Source organism: Alexandromys fortis, unplaced genomic scaffold (genome assembly GCF_014885135.2).
Source record: "Alexandromys fortis isolate MF-2015 unplaced genomic scaffold, M_Fortis_MF-2015_v1.1 scaffold_1, whole genome shotgun sequence".
Lineage (NCBI taxonomy): Eukaryota > Metazoa > Chordata > Mammalia > Rodentia > Cricetidae > Alexandromys > Alexandromys fortis.
Window position 1 is genome coordinate 23,296,822 of NW_026067927.1, and position 17,458 is coordinate 23,314,279.

At 51.9% G+C, this 17,458-nt stretch overlaps 1 protein-coding gene across 1 annotated transcript in view; it reads left to right on the forward strand.

Moving 5' to 3' along the window:
• The window catches only part of Cmip (c-Maf inducing protein), a 191,282-nt gene that overhangs the window by 79,534 nt on the left and 94,290 nt on the right, over positions 1-17,458 (forward strand). The window lies entirely within an intron of this gene.

Below are 17,458 nucleotides of genomic sequence, written 5' to 3' on the forward strand. Positions count from 1 at the left end.
TTGCTGACGCTTGGGTCCTGGAAGTCCCTGTTTCTGCACTAGGTGCAGTATAAGCTGCCAAGAAATACCAGCCATGTTTGCTCACATATAAATGTGAGCTCAGGTGTATGACGCTGTGTAGTGTGTGTGTGTGTGTGATGTATATATATATGTGTATGTGTTCAGTATTGTGTGTGCGGGTAGGTATGCATTATATATGTGTATTAAGATGTGGGTCATTGTATTTATGCACACTAATGTGTGGTCATGCATGTAAGTGCACGTGTATTGATGTTTAAAAGTGTGTACAAGTCTCCACAACATGTGCTTATTGTATGTTTATAGGAGTGTGGTGCTGTGCGTACATATGCACTGATATAGGTAAATTGCACATTGGTGTGTGTGTATGTGTAGAGTATTCTGTGTATGTGTGTGAAATGTGTACTAGTCAGTAGATGTGTGTGATGGGGTCTTGTGTACTCATGTGTTAATGTTTATGTAGCTAGGGTATGTGTGAATGTGCGTGAAGGAACATGTATGAATGTGCATGCTGTATGTATGTGTTGTGGTGATTCTGTATGCCATTATATGTCATTGTGTGTGCTGCATGGCTGTGTGAATGTATGTGTGCCATGCATGAATGTGTGCATGCTAGGTGGGTCTATACATGCATGTTTGTGAACATTGTGTGTTCTTTGCATGGATGTGTATGCTGTGTGTGCGGGGCTGTGCTCCTGACCCCTGAAGTAGGTAACGTTCATGTGGTACTTAGCTCTTTAGACGCTTTGCAAGACAAAGTTCAGCTCCTCATTTTTCAGGCAGTAAATCCAAGTTTGGCTCAAACTTTTCATTCTCCATGCCTGCCAATTCCCCTTGGCTCCCCAGGCCTTAGGCAACCCCTTGCTGGCACCCAGAGAGCACTTATTCTTACGCACTCCTCGGCCTCTGCAGGAGCAGGCCACAACCAACAATTTCTTCTTTTTCTCTGTCCAGCCTGAGGCCTCCCCTCCTAGTGCCTTGCCTGTCCTATCCTTGGAAAATGGTGGGCTCCGCTGTGTTTGACTTCGGACACCCATCACTCTCCCTAGCAGCGAGGGCACGCCTGCTTGAGGTGAAAGTGAAGGGTCCAGCCAGGCAGGACAGAGGGTGGGAAGATACGGCCCTGTCTTACACTTGGCGGATCTGTTTAGCCCTCCTGTCCTTGGCATTGCTTCTCTGGGAGGGTGACTTTTGAGCCCACAAGGGTATATAGAAACTACCCCGCTACCCCGGCGTGCCCAAAGACCTCAGCACAGATTTCCAAGTGTGGTTACAGTCTGGGTCTCGGCTGAATGAGAGTGCACAGGGTCTTTACATGCCAGGAGAGAACTTCCAGATTTGTCTTAGACAGAGTCACCCCCTCACCGGAGGCAGATCTAGTGAATGCAGGAGAATCCAGCATGACCTACATTGACAGGAAATGGGATGAGGCGGTGGGTGGGTGGGACGTGGTGATGCTCACTGTGAGTAAAGGCCTCAGGAGCATCGCCGCCAACCGCCAGGGAGGAAAGACATTTGGTATATAGCAGACTCCAAGTTCACCCTTGTAAGTTATATATAATATATTTTGTAAACTCTTCAGGGGACCCCATCACCCGAGCAGAAGGCAGGGAGCCAAAGCTCAGGGGAAGAGGAAGAGGGAGACGAAGTCTTGTTCTCTGAGTCAAGGGAAGGCAAGCATACCTTACTTCTTCCTCCGTGGCGGGGTTGGGGGGGTATGGTGGTGGTGTGTCTGGGGTGGGAGAGGACCACAGGAAAAGGTGCTTGGCTCACAGTGGTGCAGGTGGGAAGAGCTGTCTGCTCAGCCAGGGGAGGAGAGGATGTGGCTGTGTTCTGAGGCTTGGCGAGGAAGAGACAATGTCTGAGTCACAAGCCGCTCATTGGTTCCCGGCTTCCTTTCTTCGGCTGGTATTTACTAAGAATTCAATACAGACGGGAAGGAAAGCCTTTGTGTATCCAGTCCTCAGAGTGTGATGGAGACCTTGACTGTAGCCCCAGTGATCACGGAGGGTCAGTCGGTTGTCAAGCACAGGTTCTATTGGTTGTCATTTATGTACCCACCTGCCCATCTACCGTGCCTGGTCCAGTAGATGTGGGCGAGGTAGGGCTGGGTCACACAACAGGTCTGTCCATGCAATTAAAGCAAAATGGAAGTAGACAGCGCAGTTCAGATGAAACAAGACTCTTTTCCGGGGGCCGAGCTTGTTATAGCGCTGAAAGTCAGATTGTAGCGTGTGGAACTAAGCAGACAACCATGACAGAGTTCAGCTTCTCTGACCTGGTTCCCAGGCTACAGCGGCCCTGCTGGCAGGGCACTTCTGGTCATAGGGAGTTGGATCGAGATCAGTACATGTCCCTTCATGATGTGGGAATACCACGGCCACTGCTGAGCCTCGAGAGGCAGAGAGGATGCAGTGTGACTGGGTCAGGAAGAGACAGAGTCCTGGGCCCCGGGGACAGTTGTGATAAGGCTTGCCTGTGGAGGGATCTGGAGAGGCAGGGAGGTGGTTATAAGCGGAGTGCACAGATCCTGTATATAGTATGGGCTATACACGCAGCTTGGTGTGTGGTGGTGGAAGAAACTGGAGAGAGATACCTACCTCCCCAGCGTCTGCTACCTCTGGCCAAATGGTCTTGGGGACGGTCTGTAAGCCCTGGTATGCTACGTGGAGGATCCCAAAGCCAGAGGCAGTAGCTTGTTGGAGGGTAGGACTAGACATCACTGTAAGAAGGAAAACCGGGCCTTGGGAACCCCTCTTTTGGAGCAGAAGGTAGAGCAGGAGGAGAAAGAGGAAGGGAGTGGTCTACGGGGCCTAGCGCCTCGAGTCTGTCCATTTGATGTCCAAGAAACCTAGGATGCATCCTCTATCTGAAATGGTTGGCAGACAGAAACAGCTCACAGAAGCTGAGGCTCCTGTGTAGTGGTTACTTTGGACGTTAGGCCCCAGGCTCTCTTGTGCATCAAGGCCAGGTGTCCTGGGAGAAAGGGACAGACCTAGAGCTGTGCTGTGCCCTCACTGTCACCTGAGGGCCGTGACTCTGATCCCAGCTCCTCTTCAGCACGGACACAGAGCACGTGGCAACAGCAGCATTCTCTTGTCAAGGGATTTACCCTGACCCGCGCCTCGTGTGGCACTATGAGGTAGGTCTTAATAGTAAGAGGTTATTGCTATGATACTGATGTGGTGAGGCTGTATCCATCTTCTATCCTGCGCATTGTAGGGTGTTCAGCCATGTACCGACCTTTCACACTCTTAATCCCGGCCCCGTTTTTTCCTTCCCATGGTGTGACAACCAAAGATGTCATCAGATGCCCCCTTCGAGAGCTCATTTTCACACACAGCGATCCAATTATTTTCTTGGTCACCTGTCCCCTTGTGTTTGTGTGTTTATGCGTGCATATGTTGATTTGTGTGTGGGGACATGGGTGTCTGTGTGTGTGTGTGGGGTTGAGTGAACCTGTGTGTGTATGCATGTGGAGGCTATAGGTCAACCTTTTGTTTTTTGGTCCTGGAACTTGCTGGGTAGGCCAGCCTGGCTGACCCTGTAAGCCTAGGGACCTTGCCTGTCTCTGCTTCCCCAGGGCTGGATTATAAGTGCACACTACCACACCTGGCTTTTTATTTGAGTGCGAGTTTGAACTTGGGTCCTAATGTTTGCATAAATAGCCTTTTCCTCAATGAACCCTCAAGGATCACACTGGTATCTGAGCACACCAGTCTTTGCTGGGATTTGAACCCAGGCCTTGTTGCTTGGGCCCAGACGCTCAGCTGCAACTGTTTTACCATTGGCTGGAATGGGAAGGTCAGGGTCTACCAGCACTTGGGAGACAGAGACGGGCAAATCTCTGCGAGTTCAAGGTCAGCCAGGGCTACAAAGTGAGACCTTGTCTCAATTTAAAAGAAAAAAAAAAAAAAAGAGTGCCTAGAAAACGTGGTCGGAGAAGAGGCTTCTTTGACCTCATTATGGTCATCAGACAGACCCTAAAGTGCAGGGCTTTGAGGGGTACAAGGGAACGGTCCCCAACCCTAAGTTGGTCCCTGCTTCCCTGGGCCCTGTGGAGCACTGGGTGACCTGTCTCAGGCTTGGTGGGGGGACATTTGCTCCCACAAGGCAATAACTAACCCCGCTGAGCTGGTGAAGCTCTCTGCAGGCTGACCTTTACCCTGGAGAACGCCAGCCCTGCCAGTGAGGGTGTCTGTTTCCCATCTGTTCTTTCTTCATCTCACTTATTACCAGGCCAGGAGCCGGTGGGGCGGAGAGCCGTTAGGAAATACTAAGCCCTACATCTCCCACTTTTCCTTGCCAGCATCAGTCAGCCATGTGACCCCCCAGGAGACCGTCATATATAGAGGATCCTGCAGAGATGAATTTAGTGGCGTGTGTGAGGGATGTTGTAGAGGCACCCCCAAGTGACATCCCACTGGTCCCAAGAAGCCCTGCTGAGACTTCTTGTCTATTTCTGTGGACAAAGGCCAGCAGCCATGGGGATGGCCTTTGTCCTGGGGAGTGAGAAGTGGATAGGGTAGAGTGGGGTGGCAGAGCCAGGACAGGGCCTGGCTCCCTAGAAAGATATGGGGTACTGCCAGCTTCTTTGAAAGTTCATGGATATCCCCTTTTATGTTGGGAAGCTGTGTGTGTGTATGTGTGTGCTTGTGCATATGTACACGCTTGTCCTACACATGTGTTCGGTGTGCGTGTGTACACATTTGTTGTCCATGTGCTCAGATGCACATTTATGCTCATAGGTATACACACACACACGGGTGTGCGTACAAGTGTGCGAGTCTCTCGTTTCTCCTAGGACTGAATTGTCACGTGTAAGTGTCAGCGCTCCCTTTGCCTTGTCCCTCCATCTTGGTTAAGCTGCCACCGTCTCCATCCACGTGCCGTGTGACTTGAAGCCACCCATGCGTTCACAGTGCCCAAACTTTAGTGTCCTACCCTGTGAAGTGGAAGCTTCCAGACAGCCATGGTGTACAGTGTTCATGAGAACTGAGGGTGGCTGGGGGCCTGGCTCAGGGGTGTATGTCTGTCTGTCTGTCTTGTTCCCTGCAGTATGAGAGGGCAGCAGGGGACTTAGTAGCCCCCTCTTTTGCTTCTCTGTCAGTGCATTGGTTCTGGAGAGGACAAGGTGGAGGGTCTTATTGTGTCCCTGAATGTCTACCTGGCCTCTGCCCGCAGCAATGTCACGTGGCTGCCGTTGCCAGGAGAAGAGCTCTTCATGCTTCCGCAGCTCAGCTTGCGAGTTAGCGATGACTAGAAAGCCGCAGTGAGGGGCCTTGAGGACCTCGACTTTTGTCCACACACTGTCGTGACATGAAGCAGGTGCCCCAGCACCTTTCCCTGGGGACAGCCCTAAAGCTCGCCACATTTGCCCAGAACAGGACAAAGAAAACCTGACCTTATTCTGTTCCCCTCCCCCAGCTCCATCCGTGACATCCAGAGGGTTCTTGGGTAACCATGGGCAACAGAAAGCCAAGAACACAGGAGGGTTTGCTCTGCACCACTGTTTTCTGATTAGTCACTCCCGGCTAATTAGCCAGTGACAAATGGGACCATAAAGCTCTGAAAAAATACCCATCAGCCTTCGAGAGTCGTGGCCATACATGTGGCAGATTGGGCCTGGCTGTAAAGTAAAGAGACGAAGACCTTTGGTCCTTAGGGGCAGACGCCCAGAGGTACAACTCGCCCAGGGCGTGTAGAGTAGCAGCCGCGGGCATATGCCTCTGAGACACATGTGGGACAAGTGTCTGGCAAACGGCTTTACGGTCCTTTCCCTCCTCCGTGTATGGGAAAAGCGATGTTACCATGGCTATTCTGTGGCTCAGGCAAAGTCCTCTGTCTATGGTAGAATCCCCCGGACAATTCTAGGGAGGTCTGCTTCTTTAGCCCGTGTCTTTGTCTTCACCTCACTCCTGATTCTTCTCTCTGCCTGTTTCTCTCAGGAGCCCTGAGCTCACCCTGATAACCCAGGCGACCTTCTTTGTTTCACGCCGACAGGGACCCCTTTGCCACACGAGATGTCATTTCTGAGGTTTTGGGGATTCGTGGAAGAACATATTTGGATGGTAGGTCTTTTACCCAGTTTCGTAGGCCACTGGTGCTCAGGAAGAGGAGCCAAGCCAGCTGTTCTCCCACTTCGTGCCACAGATCTCCTTTGCAGGTGTCCTGACCTGCTGGAGTTTACAGAGGCAGGCTTCTTTCCTTATTATGTGTCCTCTGGCTCAGAGCAGGAGACGGAACTATATAGAGGTGTGGCGGGAGGGTGTCAGGTGTGTTTCTTTGGGTGGCCTAGTCACTAGGAGGGACAGGAAAGGTCCGTCTTAGACAGTGACCCATCTGCTGCTGATTGGGGAGGTGGGGGGTTAAGAAGTTATTGGTACATAAGGTAGGCTGGGGAGTAGAAGTTGCCATGGGCAACTTGTTTGGCTTCTGCCAACCTGGACCTTGCCCTGATAATGGGAGCTGTGCTGTGTTTGTGGTTTTTTTTTTTTCTTAATTGTAGCCTACCTACCACCCCACTGCATTTGTGGAAGGTGGGAGTTTGGCAACCTCCTCATGTCCTGTTGGGTCCAAGCACCAGAGCCGGCTAGGACTCTGGGAGAATCATTGGCCTTGGCCGCAGTGATGTGGGAAACAGGCCTCTGGCCACTGGATAGGTGTTTGTACTACACCGAGGAAGTGCTGGTTCATGATGTCTTTCTCCTGCCCAGCCAGAAAGGACAGTTGTTTTAGACTTTTCTGACAAACGCTATGCATTTCAAGTAGACTCTACTGCCAGGCTGATGCCAGCCTCAAACAGGGCAGGCGATCGTGACGCACTGTGGCTCCCTCTAGCCCAGTGCTGTGCGAGGTTGCTTGGGCCAGCAGGGAGACAGGTAACTACAGCCTAGAGAACAGATTGTGTGTGCACTCCCGCCTTAGACAGACACGCCATCCTTCCTAGTCTTGTGCAGGCCTGCTGGCTTTGCTCTCCCCCAGGTCCTCACTCCTGGCCAAGAGCTATAGGCAACATGGCCAGAGATGATTCTTTGGAGTGGAAAAATCAAAGAATGGGGCATGAGCTTCTAATCAGTAAGCAGACCGCTGGAGGGAGTACCACCCTTAGCTTCGCGTGCTGGAGCAGCGGGGCTTCCTGCGGCCCGTTTGTATCATGTGCCCACATTCCTTAGCTGTTTAACACCCTTCTAGGCATCAGGGCCAGTGTGCAAGCATCTCCAGTGGGCTGTGAGTACAAAAGTCATTTTCCACACCAGAGTTCAGTTCAGTCTCCGTTAGGGAGGCCAAGGAAGAGCGCGTTGTATTGGCCACATCATGGCCCCGTTCTCTTATTTTTAAGACATTTATAATAACGCTTAATTGGTAGGTTATCTTCATTTGTCTCTTCTAAGGTAAATAAGAGCTGTGACCCTTGCACACAGTCAGTGCTCAAGAAGTGGACATCAGGGGTGGGAGAGGTGGCTCGGTTGGTGAGGTTCTTGTCCTGTAAGCTTGAGGACCTGAGTTTGGTCCCCAGAGTCCATGTATAACAAATTGGGCATGGTGGCATGTGGTTGTCATCTCAGTGCTGAGGGAGCAGGGATGGGAGCATCATCCCTGGGGGTGTGTATTGACCAGCCAGCCTTGCCTAACTGGTGAGATCCAGGCCGGTGAGAGGCACTGTCTTAGAAAGTGTGTGGCTGTCTGGCTTCTGAGGAAGGACAACTGAGGTTGACCACTGGCCTCCAAAGTCACATGCATGCACACACACATGAACATGTAAGCATAATCTCCTGTCTGTCTCTGTCTCTGTCTCTGTCTCTCTCTCTCTCTCTCTCTCTCTCTCTCTCTCACACACACACACACACACACACACACACACACACACACACACACAGTGTTTATCAAGTGAGAGAATTAAGTTTTGTCTTTGGATAACAAGTACCAGTTATGTGATTTAGCATCAGGGAAAATACTCTCTTCAAAAGACATTGCTGCTGGTTATCTTGCACTGAGTAAGTCTGAGCCTGTTGAATGCAAGGGGGAAACTAACAGATATTCAGAGAGGTGCCCCCCAAGTCATAAGAGTGCACAACAAATGAATGACAAGAGATGGTGAGTGCATACATTGGGAACCACCACATTTTCTTCTGCTGTGCCCAGGGCAGACATCAATAATCACTCGCCGCTCTTTTCCATTGAGCCTAGATGCAACTGTGGAATTCTTCATAGCACACCTCTAGAAGCCACTGCTAGGTATGTCAGAACTTTGGAGACAGCCAAGTGGATGAATCTGTCTGCTTGCATTCATCTCAATTTCCCAAACTCTGCCTTCTGGCCCAGGACTGTCACTTTGCTTGTCATTTTCCTTAGTCATCTACTTCAAGGAGATATTTTCTTTCTGTGGTTACTTTCTTGACCATGGGAGTCTGGGTGAGCTGCTTTAGTTTTCTGTGGGCCTGGGATCCTGTCTGTAGGGTGGATATTATCTGACTGTTTGGGCAAAGCTGATAATGGCTTGCCAGCCCAGTCAGAACTGGGAGTATCAGGTCTGGCACCTGCCATGACCAGCAGTCCCTGCTGGTGGTGGAGTCATGGTGGCTGGAGCAAGAGGCAGCTGCTCGTTCTGTTTCCCCCATCAGGGAACTGAGAGCGATTGATGCTTGTCCTAAGCACACTTCCTCCTTTTTATTTAGCCCAGGACCCCAGTTCATGGAATCCATCCACATTAAAGTTAGACCTTCCCACTCCAACGAACCTAACCTAAAACCTCACAGACATGCCCAGAGATTTGCTTCCATCGTGATTCTAAATCTTGTCAAGTTGCCAATCACGAGAGACCACCATACCTCTACATGGGGTGAGCACCCCTTCTGATCTTGGCTCCTCATGTTTGCAGTCAGTGTTCCCAGCCATGGAACTGTGACCCCACAAGACCTCCTCTTGGGTCTTCAGCATCTGATGAAAAAACCAGGGGGAGAAAGAAGCGGGCCTGTCATTTTCCTCTGTGCAGAGTCACAAGATGACGTTACTGTTGTAACGAGCGACAGGGAACAGAATCAGGACTAGGTGCTTTGCTCCCAGGGGTCACAGAGGTTCTGGGAATGCAGGGCTCCTCCTAGCCCAGGTAAGGGGATTTCCTTCCTTCTCTCTGTGTGTATGCACGCGTGCTTTTTGGGGGGGTGGTAGGCAGTGATGCTATATGGTGACTAGTTACTTGGTACATGGCCCCACAGACTTGGGCAGTAAACCCCAGCCAGATCCAAGAGACACCGAGTGCTCAGGTTGCCGAATGGTAGTTAAGTAAGGGCCTGCTTTGTAGGCAGTAGATGGCGTGGAATCTGAGTTATACGGTCTCCCTTGGCTCATGGAAGGCTGGGTTGTCTTCTGGTCAGATGGGTTTTTATTGTTCCCCGTGCCCTGTCCATGGATTCTGCATGTGACTAAACATGTCGCGTAAGCTCCCGGTCACGATTTTAAAAGCCGCCAGTGTGGGTGTCATTGACTACATCCCACATTGTGGAGAATTGATGCTCTGGGTGCATCTTCATCTGCCCAGTGCCACACAGCTTCCTAGTGTGTAGTCAGAAGTGCAGCCAGCCACTCTGGTTCCAGCTAGAGGACCGTGCCACGTCTCTTTTGGACCCATGTTAGATGTTCGCTAGAACCTTCCATGGATGAGCAAATACCATTAGCGGTAGAGGGAGAAACTGTAAACTAAGACTAGACATGTAAAATCTAGGATGTGGTTTGTGCCGTGGCTTCCCTCGGCGGGGGAGGGCCTTCCAGCCTTGTGGCCCTATGGCGGGGTTGTGGTTTGGAGATGAAATGTCCCTACAGGTACATAGTTGGAATCCTTGTTCCCTGGCTGGTGGCACTATTTTGAGAGGCTGTGGAACCCTTAAGGGTATGAGGCCTCTCCGGAGGAAAGTAGGTCAGAGGAGCAGGCCCTTGAAGCGGATTGCTCATCTCTGGTTCTGGCCCCATTCTCTCCTTCCTCGTCTATCATGATGTGTGAATCTTCCGACAACACCCTCCTGCCCCCCCCCCCCCAGTCATAGTGAACTCTGCCTTGACTCTCCTACCATGGTGGACCATGTCTTTTAAAACTTTAGACTCAAGTGTCTCTGTCAGATATTTCTAGCAAAGGACTCAGTGACCGTGGCGCCCCTCTGGCTTGCCCATTACCACGCCGGAGTGTTCCTGTCTCAGTCCACTGAGTCTTCCTGCACCTCGGCCTTCTCAGTTCTGCAAGTCAGCGGTGACACCTCCCCATGGGATAAGCGTGACAGCGACAGCCAGGAGGTAAATGTGGTGTCCAGTGAGCACCTAGTGAGTATGTTTTGGCGGCTGCCACTGTCCCTTTTCCCCTAACTGCAGCCACCTTGTTCCTGAGGAACACAGAGAGAGAACTGATCCAGAGGACACTTCAGAAAGCGGGTGCACCCCTGTGGCCACCATCTCCTCATGGGGGTGTCATGAGTACCAGTAAGGAGATGGTTATCAGTCTGATGCTTGCTGTGACGAGAACCGGTAGATGCTCATATGCTTTGACCTTTTGGGGTTTGTGAATAGCACCTCTTTGAACACAGGCGTTCAAATCTGAGTCTCTGTTTTCCTGTGCATTTATAGGGGCCTCATGGGGTTATGTGGGGTTATGTGGTATCTCCGTTGACTGTAAGAGACCACCACTGTTTGCCACCTCCATCAGCAGTCCCCAGATGCTCCATAGCTTTGCCAACACTTAGTGTCTGGTTTGTGGATGGTGGCCACCCTAATGGTGTGAGATGATACCTCATTGGGTTTTACATGACCATCGGTGATGGAAGGAAGCCGGGTAGGTGCAGGGTGGGAGGAAGAGGAGTGAGCACTAAATGGCAACAATGTATCTGTTTCAGAAGCCACGGTAATCCTCCAAAGGGACAGTGATGGTTGCACAATGGGGGGAGTGTGCTTAAAGCCACTGAACTTGGCACTGAAAAGGTTGGAAATGAAGGTCTGGGGATGTGGGTCAGCTGGTAGCATGATCACCTGACATGCGTGAGGTCATCGGTTCCAGTCTTTAGCACCGTGTAAACCATGCGTCCTGTCATGAGCCTATTAATCCAGTGTGGTGGGGGTGGAGGCAATAGAAGCGGGAGTTCTAGGTTATCCTTAGCAGTGCAGTGAGTTAAGGAGTACCTGAACTACACCCGCCCGCGTGTATACACACACACACACACACATACTGGTTTATTGTGTGTGTTTTTATCATGCTTATAGGAGGAAGCTTCGTAGAGGGTTGGTCTCCAGAACGCTGGCTGGTGTTCCCTTAAACTGGCGAGTCTCTGGAAGGGGAGGACGATGTGAGCAGATGTCCTAGCCTAGAGGCCAGGAAGCATGGATCTCAATGAGTTGCAGTGTCCTGGAATCAGAGCTCAAAGAGGCAACTGTGAATGCCCAAGAGTCTGTTGTTCCTGATTTTCCCCGTCTTCACAGCCACCAGAAAGTTCTCTTCTTTTTCTTGAAAGGTTTCCTCGCACCGAAATCCAGAGAGCTTTTTATGGAGGTAGGGAGTGGAGGCCTCTGCCTGCTACACTAAGAACCTCCCTGAGAAGTGACTGCAAGAGGCCAGTGTTCTAGAGGGGAGAGACACCTGATGTGGAAAGGGGCCCCATGCATGGGTGACGGGCATAGAGTCTTGGGCCTCCACTAGGCGTGAGTAACCCTCCGCCAGGAGACATTTTCTAAGGGCCAGAGTCATTTTTAAAGTTGTGGGAAAAGACCCTGTATCAAAGTTGTTAAGTCCTAACCATTTCTAAGGGCCCATGGCTATGTGGCCTGGCGGAGAGCTTCTGCTACTAAACATGAACGCCCTGTTTCCAGCCCTGGTAGTTCTTTTACTTTCTGTCTCTGTGACTTTGACCCACTCCAGATCCTCTGTGGCGAATCCAAGGCTGTTTATCCTTTGTGATTGGTTGGTCTCACTAAGCACAATGTCCTTGGTGTCTAACCATTTTAGAGCATGTACCACACTCTTGGGTATCGTGGCTCTTGCATGTATGGACCACATGGCGGTGTCCATTTCATTGTCAGTGGCCATTTGAGTTGCTTCCATGTGTTGGCTTTTAATATGGGACGCTGTAGGGAACATGGATGTCACATTGAGATCTGCCCTCCATTCTTGCCTCGTGCACTCGGAATGGGTTTGCAGGATCACATGGTAATTCTTTTGCTCACCTCTTGAGGCACCACTACCCTGGTCTAGGTTGCCACTTTGCCATCTTACATTCCAGCCACCTGATGATGCCCTGCAGGGCCGGGCCAGCTCCCACTGCCAGGAAGTCCCCATGTCCATAGTGCCAGCACATGCGGCGGTCCCCTGGGTTAGAATGTGTGAAGCCCAGAGTGGGGGAGGATGTGGGCTGATGCTATGGGTAGAACTGCCCATAGCCCACAGCATGTCGTGTTTGCTCGTGGCTTGGCGCATGGGCACCACCAAAGAGCCTTTTTTGTTACAGTAGTAACATTGCTGAGGACTTATGGTAGGGAGCTCTAAAGAGCCCGAGCTGCTGCTGCCGCCGATGGTGACGGTAATAGTGATGACCACGATGATGATCTGTTATCCTTTTCTCTGAGCTTTGCCTTTCTTTGAAACCTACCATACTTCAAGACTGGCAGAAGAGGATGACGGGAGGCCGCACACAGTAGGCCTGTTGCTTCCTGCCTTTGATGCCCTCTAGTGCTTGTCCCCGAAGGTCCTTTACCCTTTTGAAAGTGAGCCCTTCCAAACACAGGCCCCTGAGCCCAGCAGATAAGGAGCCCAGGTCTCTCCCTGTGTTGGTCAAGGACAGGGAAGCAGTTACCTAGCAACCTTACTCCAGAACCATTCCTGCTGCCCAGGGATACCAGGACTTCCTTCTTGTGTGCTGGTCTTCTGGCTTTCTGGTGTGCCTGGATAAAGGCTGCTGGGCCGCTACACGGGATTTGCCTTCCTTGCATTCGGTGTGAAGGAGGCCTGGCTGAGATGCTCAACTCTAGACCCTCACTGCCAGGTGGGCAGCTCAGAGAGGAGAACAAGGGCAAATCATTGTCATCATCATCATAATCACCATCATCATCACCAGCAGCCGCCGCTGTCACTGCCACCGCTGCTTGGGCTCTTTAAGAGCTCCCTACCGTGTGTACTTGGTGAAGTTACTACTGGTTTTCAGCTCTGCTGGCTGTGTCAGAGTCCATGAGCGCTAAACACAAACACACGTCAGCAAGGCCCATCGTTTCCATGACTACCACCTTTTGGAAACGCCAGAGAAGACACATGGAAGCAGATACCTCCCAGAGGTTTGGACGGGATTAGCTCCTGTTTAGACTGCAAAGCCAAGATGCGCTGCTTGAAGTTGAAACTCTGGGTCCCATGCTGTTTCTGTCAGCTCCACAAGAGGTCCACAGGGGTGCCTGCAGGCAGAGACTGACACCTCACCCCATCTGTGTATCTGCATCTTCCCCTGCTCTGTCCCCTCCATAGAGCATCCTTAACAGCGACCTCATAGTCCAGAAGGGGGGCTGCTAGGGCAGAAACAGACCCCTGGACCGGTCACCATGAAGACCAAGGCAGACTTTGGAGTCTACCATGGTGACAGGCAGCCTTAAGCCAGTGGTGGTGGTGGGTGAGCCACTCAGGAAGTAGTGGTTCATCTGCCTCACTCAGAAAGAGCTAAGTTCCCTGTTTGATCCACTCTCAGGCCCCTCCCCACCCCCATTCATCTCTTCCCATCTAGGTACTGCCTGGAACGCAGAGTGACCTCCTTCAGGGACACATTGGCCCTCACCCATCTTCTGACAGGGAGTGGGTACTCAGGTCACAAAAGTGGACATGTCACTTGTCCCACAGGTTTTAGGACCAGGGCCAGAGAGCCGTTCCTGGCCTCACACAACCAGCCATGAAAACGTCAGTGAGAAACTCAGAAGACCCGGGCAAATAGGTGGTTCTTTGAGCTGAAGCGATCAGCGGGGGACCAGGGAGACCGTGGCCTGTCATTTGTTTGCACAAGCTAGTCCTCTGCCACCCTGTCTCGTACCATCCGGGGAGAGACAAAGGTGCTTCTGAGCAGAGGCCGCCCTCGCCTTGAGGAGGAGGGTGCGCCGGGATGGCTGGACGCGCTGTCTTCCAGATAAAATTATGTGCCTGGGGTTCAGTGGACTTAGGCCTCATTCATGCGCTTCTGTTTGCTCAGCCAGCCAGCTCTGTACCTGGTCTCCAGCCTCCTGGGACAGGTTGGGGCCTTGCTGTTCTTGTAAGGAGTGATGATGGCACACTGTCATCTCCCCCACTGGGTGCTTCTGTCTCCTCCCGTCCACAGTGTCCACTCAAGTGAAGCTGGAGCCATGCTTGCACACAGTCGTTCGATGGCTCGGCCTTGCTGTGCACTCTGAGCACGTCACCAGACCTCTCCGTTCCTTTGGATACCATGAGTGTTTGATTGCCTGCCTCTTAAGTCCGGGTCTAATATTTTTCCCTCATAGAATCAGGACCCCATGATTCGGTTTCTGGTTATATTTTCTAGCAAAAGACATAAATAAGCATGGTTAGAGAAGAGCCCCATGGGCCTATTCTCAGGAGAGCCCAAGAGCAAATTAAATAGGAGTCCCCGAGTGGAATACTGTTGGGTCATGAACAACAGCATAGCTTGCCGAGCGACGTTAGACCAATAGCACTTGTCCATCGTGTGAAATTCAAGGGCAGGCAAAGCTCCTCACTGTGATACAGGATGGAGTGAATGATGGTTACTTTTCGAGGGAGACACCAGGCTGGGGAACCGTCTGGAGTGCTGGCTGGTGTTGCACATACGATGCATGGGAGCCTCACAGATGGCTCTGCAGCCTTGTGTCTCGCCATCATCGACTGCTCACAGGGTCCTTAGAGGTGGGCACCACGCTGGGAGAATCTGAAATGAAGTTCCAGGCATCTGCGGTCAGGGTAGGCCCTGCCTTGGGAAGCCTGTGGTCACCAGGCCTCCGCTCCCTTGCTACGTGGCTGAAGGACCCATGTGGGGGGCGAAGGAGCCAGGAGCGTGAGGCAGTAACGCCTGCCTGAGAAGCGCCCTTGCCGTGGACACACCCGTCTCTTGCTAGGTAGAATGTGTGTGCGGGCGGTGAACCTGGGCCCCGGAAGTGAGGGTCAGGCAGTGCCGTCGTGCCTCCCTTCCTGTGCAGCTTTGGGAAGGATACCATGTGGGCCTCAATTTACCATTCCTGGGTGGGATGTGTATGCACGCAGGCTCCCAGAGGCCTAGCCCAGAACAAAGCTGTGGCACCCCTTCCGACTTCCCCTTGCTCCTGGATCTCACTCCCACAAGCCCCTCCTTCTTGATCTCTCTGTGCCTGGCTCTTCTTATCTTTTTTTCATCAAATCATGTCTCTTGGTCAGGACAGAGACCGGCATGTTTCTATACTTAACCCAGGATGCTGGGAATTGGTCTCTGTGCAGCTGTGATTTATTCAGTCCTTGGTGACTTTCAACGCTGGAAGTAACAAAGAGACCCATTTTGCAGACCTGATGACTGACGTCCAGAGAGGCCAAGGCTTTGCTTCTGATGGCAGAGTTCCTGCAGAATCTGGGAAGTTGCTTGGGCTACTGCAGAGAGAAAGAGAGGAGGGAACTCTACCTCACTTCAGCTCTGACTGTGCTCGGTGGAGTTTTTTTTATCCCTCACACTCCTGCCTCTGGCTGCATGCCTGCCCTCTGCAGGGGCACTGGGAGCTAGCTTGATCTCCCATCCTATGCAAGGGACTCTCCAGCAGGGGCCCTGCCATCTTCTCGTGGACTATATCCTTTCACCATGTGGCAAGGGCCCAGTGAGTCACTCTCCCTGTGTGCCAGGCAGGAGCTCCAGGGGAGGGGGTGATCCCACAGAGTGAAGGCCTAGAGGAAGGCACGGCCCTTGGCTGGCCAGGGGAAAAGGGAGGAGAGCGGAAACTTTTACATTTCGGTCCTGGCTTTTCAGTCAGTTGGTGGTGATCAGCCTCCCAGGTCAACAACTGCCCAAACCGTGGCTCTCTCTGTGAGGAGACAGAATCCGCCAAGTAAGGCAAGGCCGGACTTGGCTACGTTAACAAAGCAACCTTTGCGCACATGAAAACCGGCAAACAAACCGGCCTCTCTGTCAGCCAGACCAGAAGGCACACGATGCTACCACTGAGTTGCAGCATAACTGGCAAGGAAAGGGTTAAGTGGCTTTCATACGGAAAGAGCAAGGGGGAATCAATAAGACGTAGCCCCCACCTCGGGGAGACCCACACGGAGCAGGAAGACAAGGATCTACTGGCCTTGGCAGTGTGAAAGACCATTCTACATCCCAATAGCAGAGGCAGAGATGAGAGAAACAGGAGGCACAGTTCCCTAGGAAACGGGTACAGACTCCGTGTGACAGTCAGCTTTGCCAGGAAGGGTCTCCCACAGTGCTCATACAGACACTTTCCTCCGCTTGTCTCCTGTTCTGCTTGTCATTTGTGGCTTTGATAAAACACGCTGACCGAAAGCAATATAGGGGAAGGGGATCTGGAACTTACAATTCCACGTACAGCCCCTCATGGAGGGGAAATCAAGTCAGGAGCTCAAGCAGCTGATCACGCCACATTGATGGGGCCACATTGCCTGCTGGTCAGATTTCTGGTTGTTTCCTGACTCCTATAGCTCTACCTAGGTAATGCTCCCACCCACGGTGAGCTGAGTCTTTCTAATCAGTTAATAATGAAGGTAACCCTCCATCAACCAGCCCGATCTCGGCGGTCCTCAGCTGAGTCCTCTCGGGTAGTGTTAGTTCCTAGCAAGTTGACGTTCAGAACTAGTCCACACAGCCTCTGGGCCCCTCCTGTTATCTCTTCTTGTACTCAGGCCCCTGAGAACGTAGCAGGTGCCATTCATAAGCACCCACTGTTTGGTAAATATGAATAGTATTGGCCACCCCTAATTCCAGGCTCTTATATGAAGCTTACCTTCCAAGAATACAGGAGGAAGCAGAGGGGAGGAGGAATTCCATAGTCAAAATTCCTGCCCAGTATGACCTTGGCTAGGCCAGGAGCTTGTGCCCTTGAGAGGATATGGTGAGAGACCAATTGCCCTTTGGGATCTCCCACCCAGTGACCCCTGACCCCATCAGAGCCTAATGCCGGTCAGTCTAGAGCGGATGTGACCAGCACTGCCAAACCCAGTCAGGGAGCCTGAGAAAAACAGCCTTGGCTCCGAGGAGCCTGCAGGAGAAACCTGATCCCTAGAACAGAGAAAGCACTCCAGAGAAAAAGCAGGGGGTTAGAACCAAGTAGTAGCTGTAGTCAGGAAACAGAGGAACCTGGGCATGGGGGCCGTGGATGGGAACTTTGTAAAGCCTGCCGTTTGGCTGTCTGCCTTTCACTGGTCTTGAAGATTTGAAGGTTGTGATTGGAGGCTGGCTTCGCATTTGCTGCATAATGCCCCAAGACC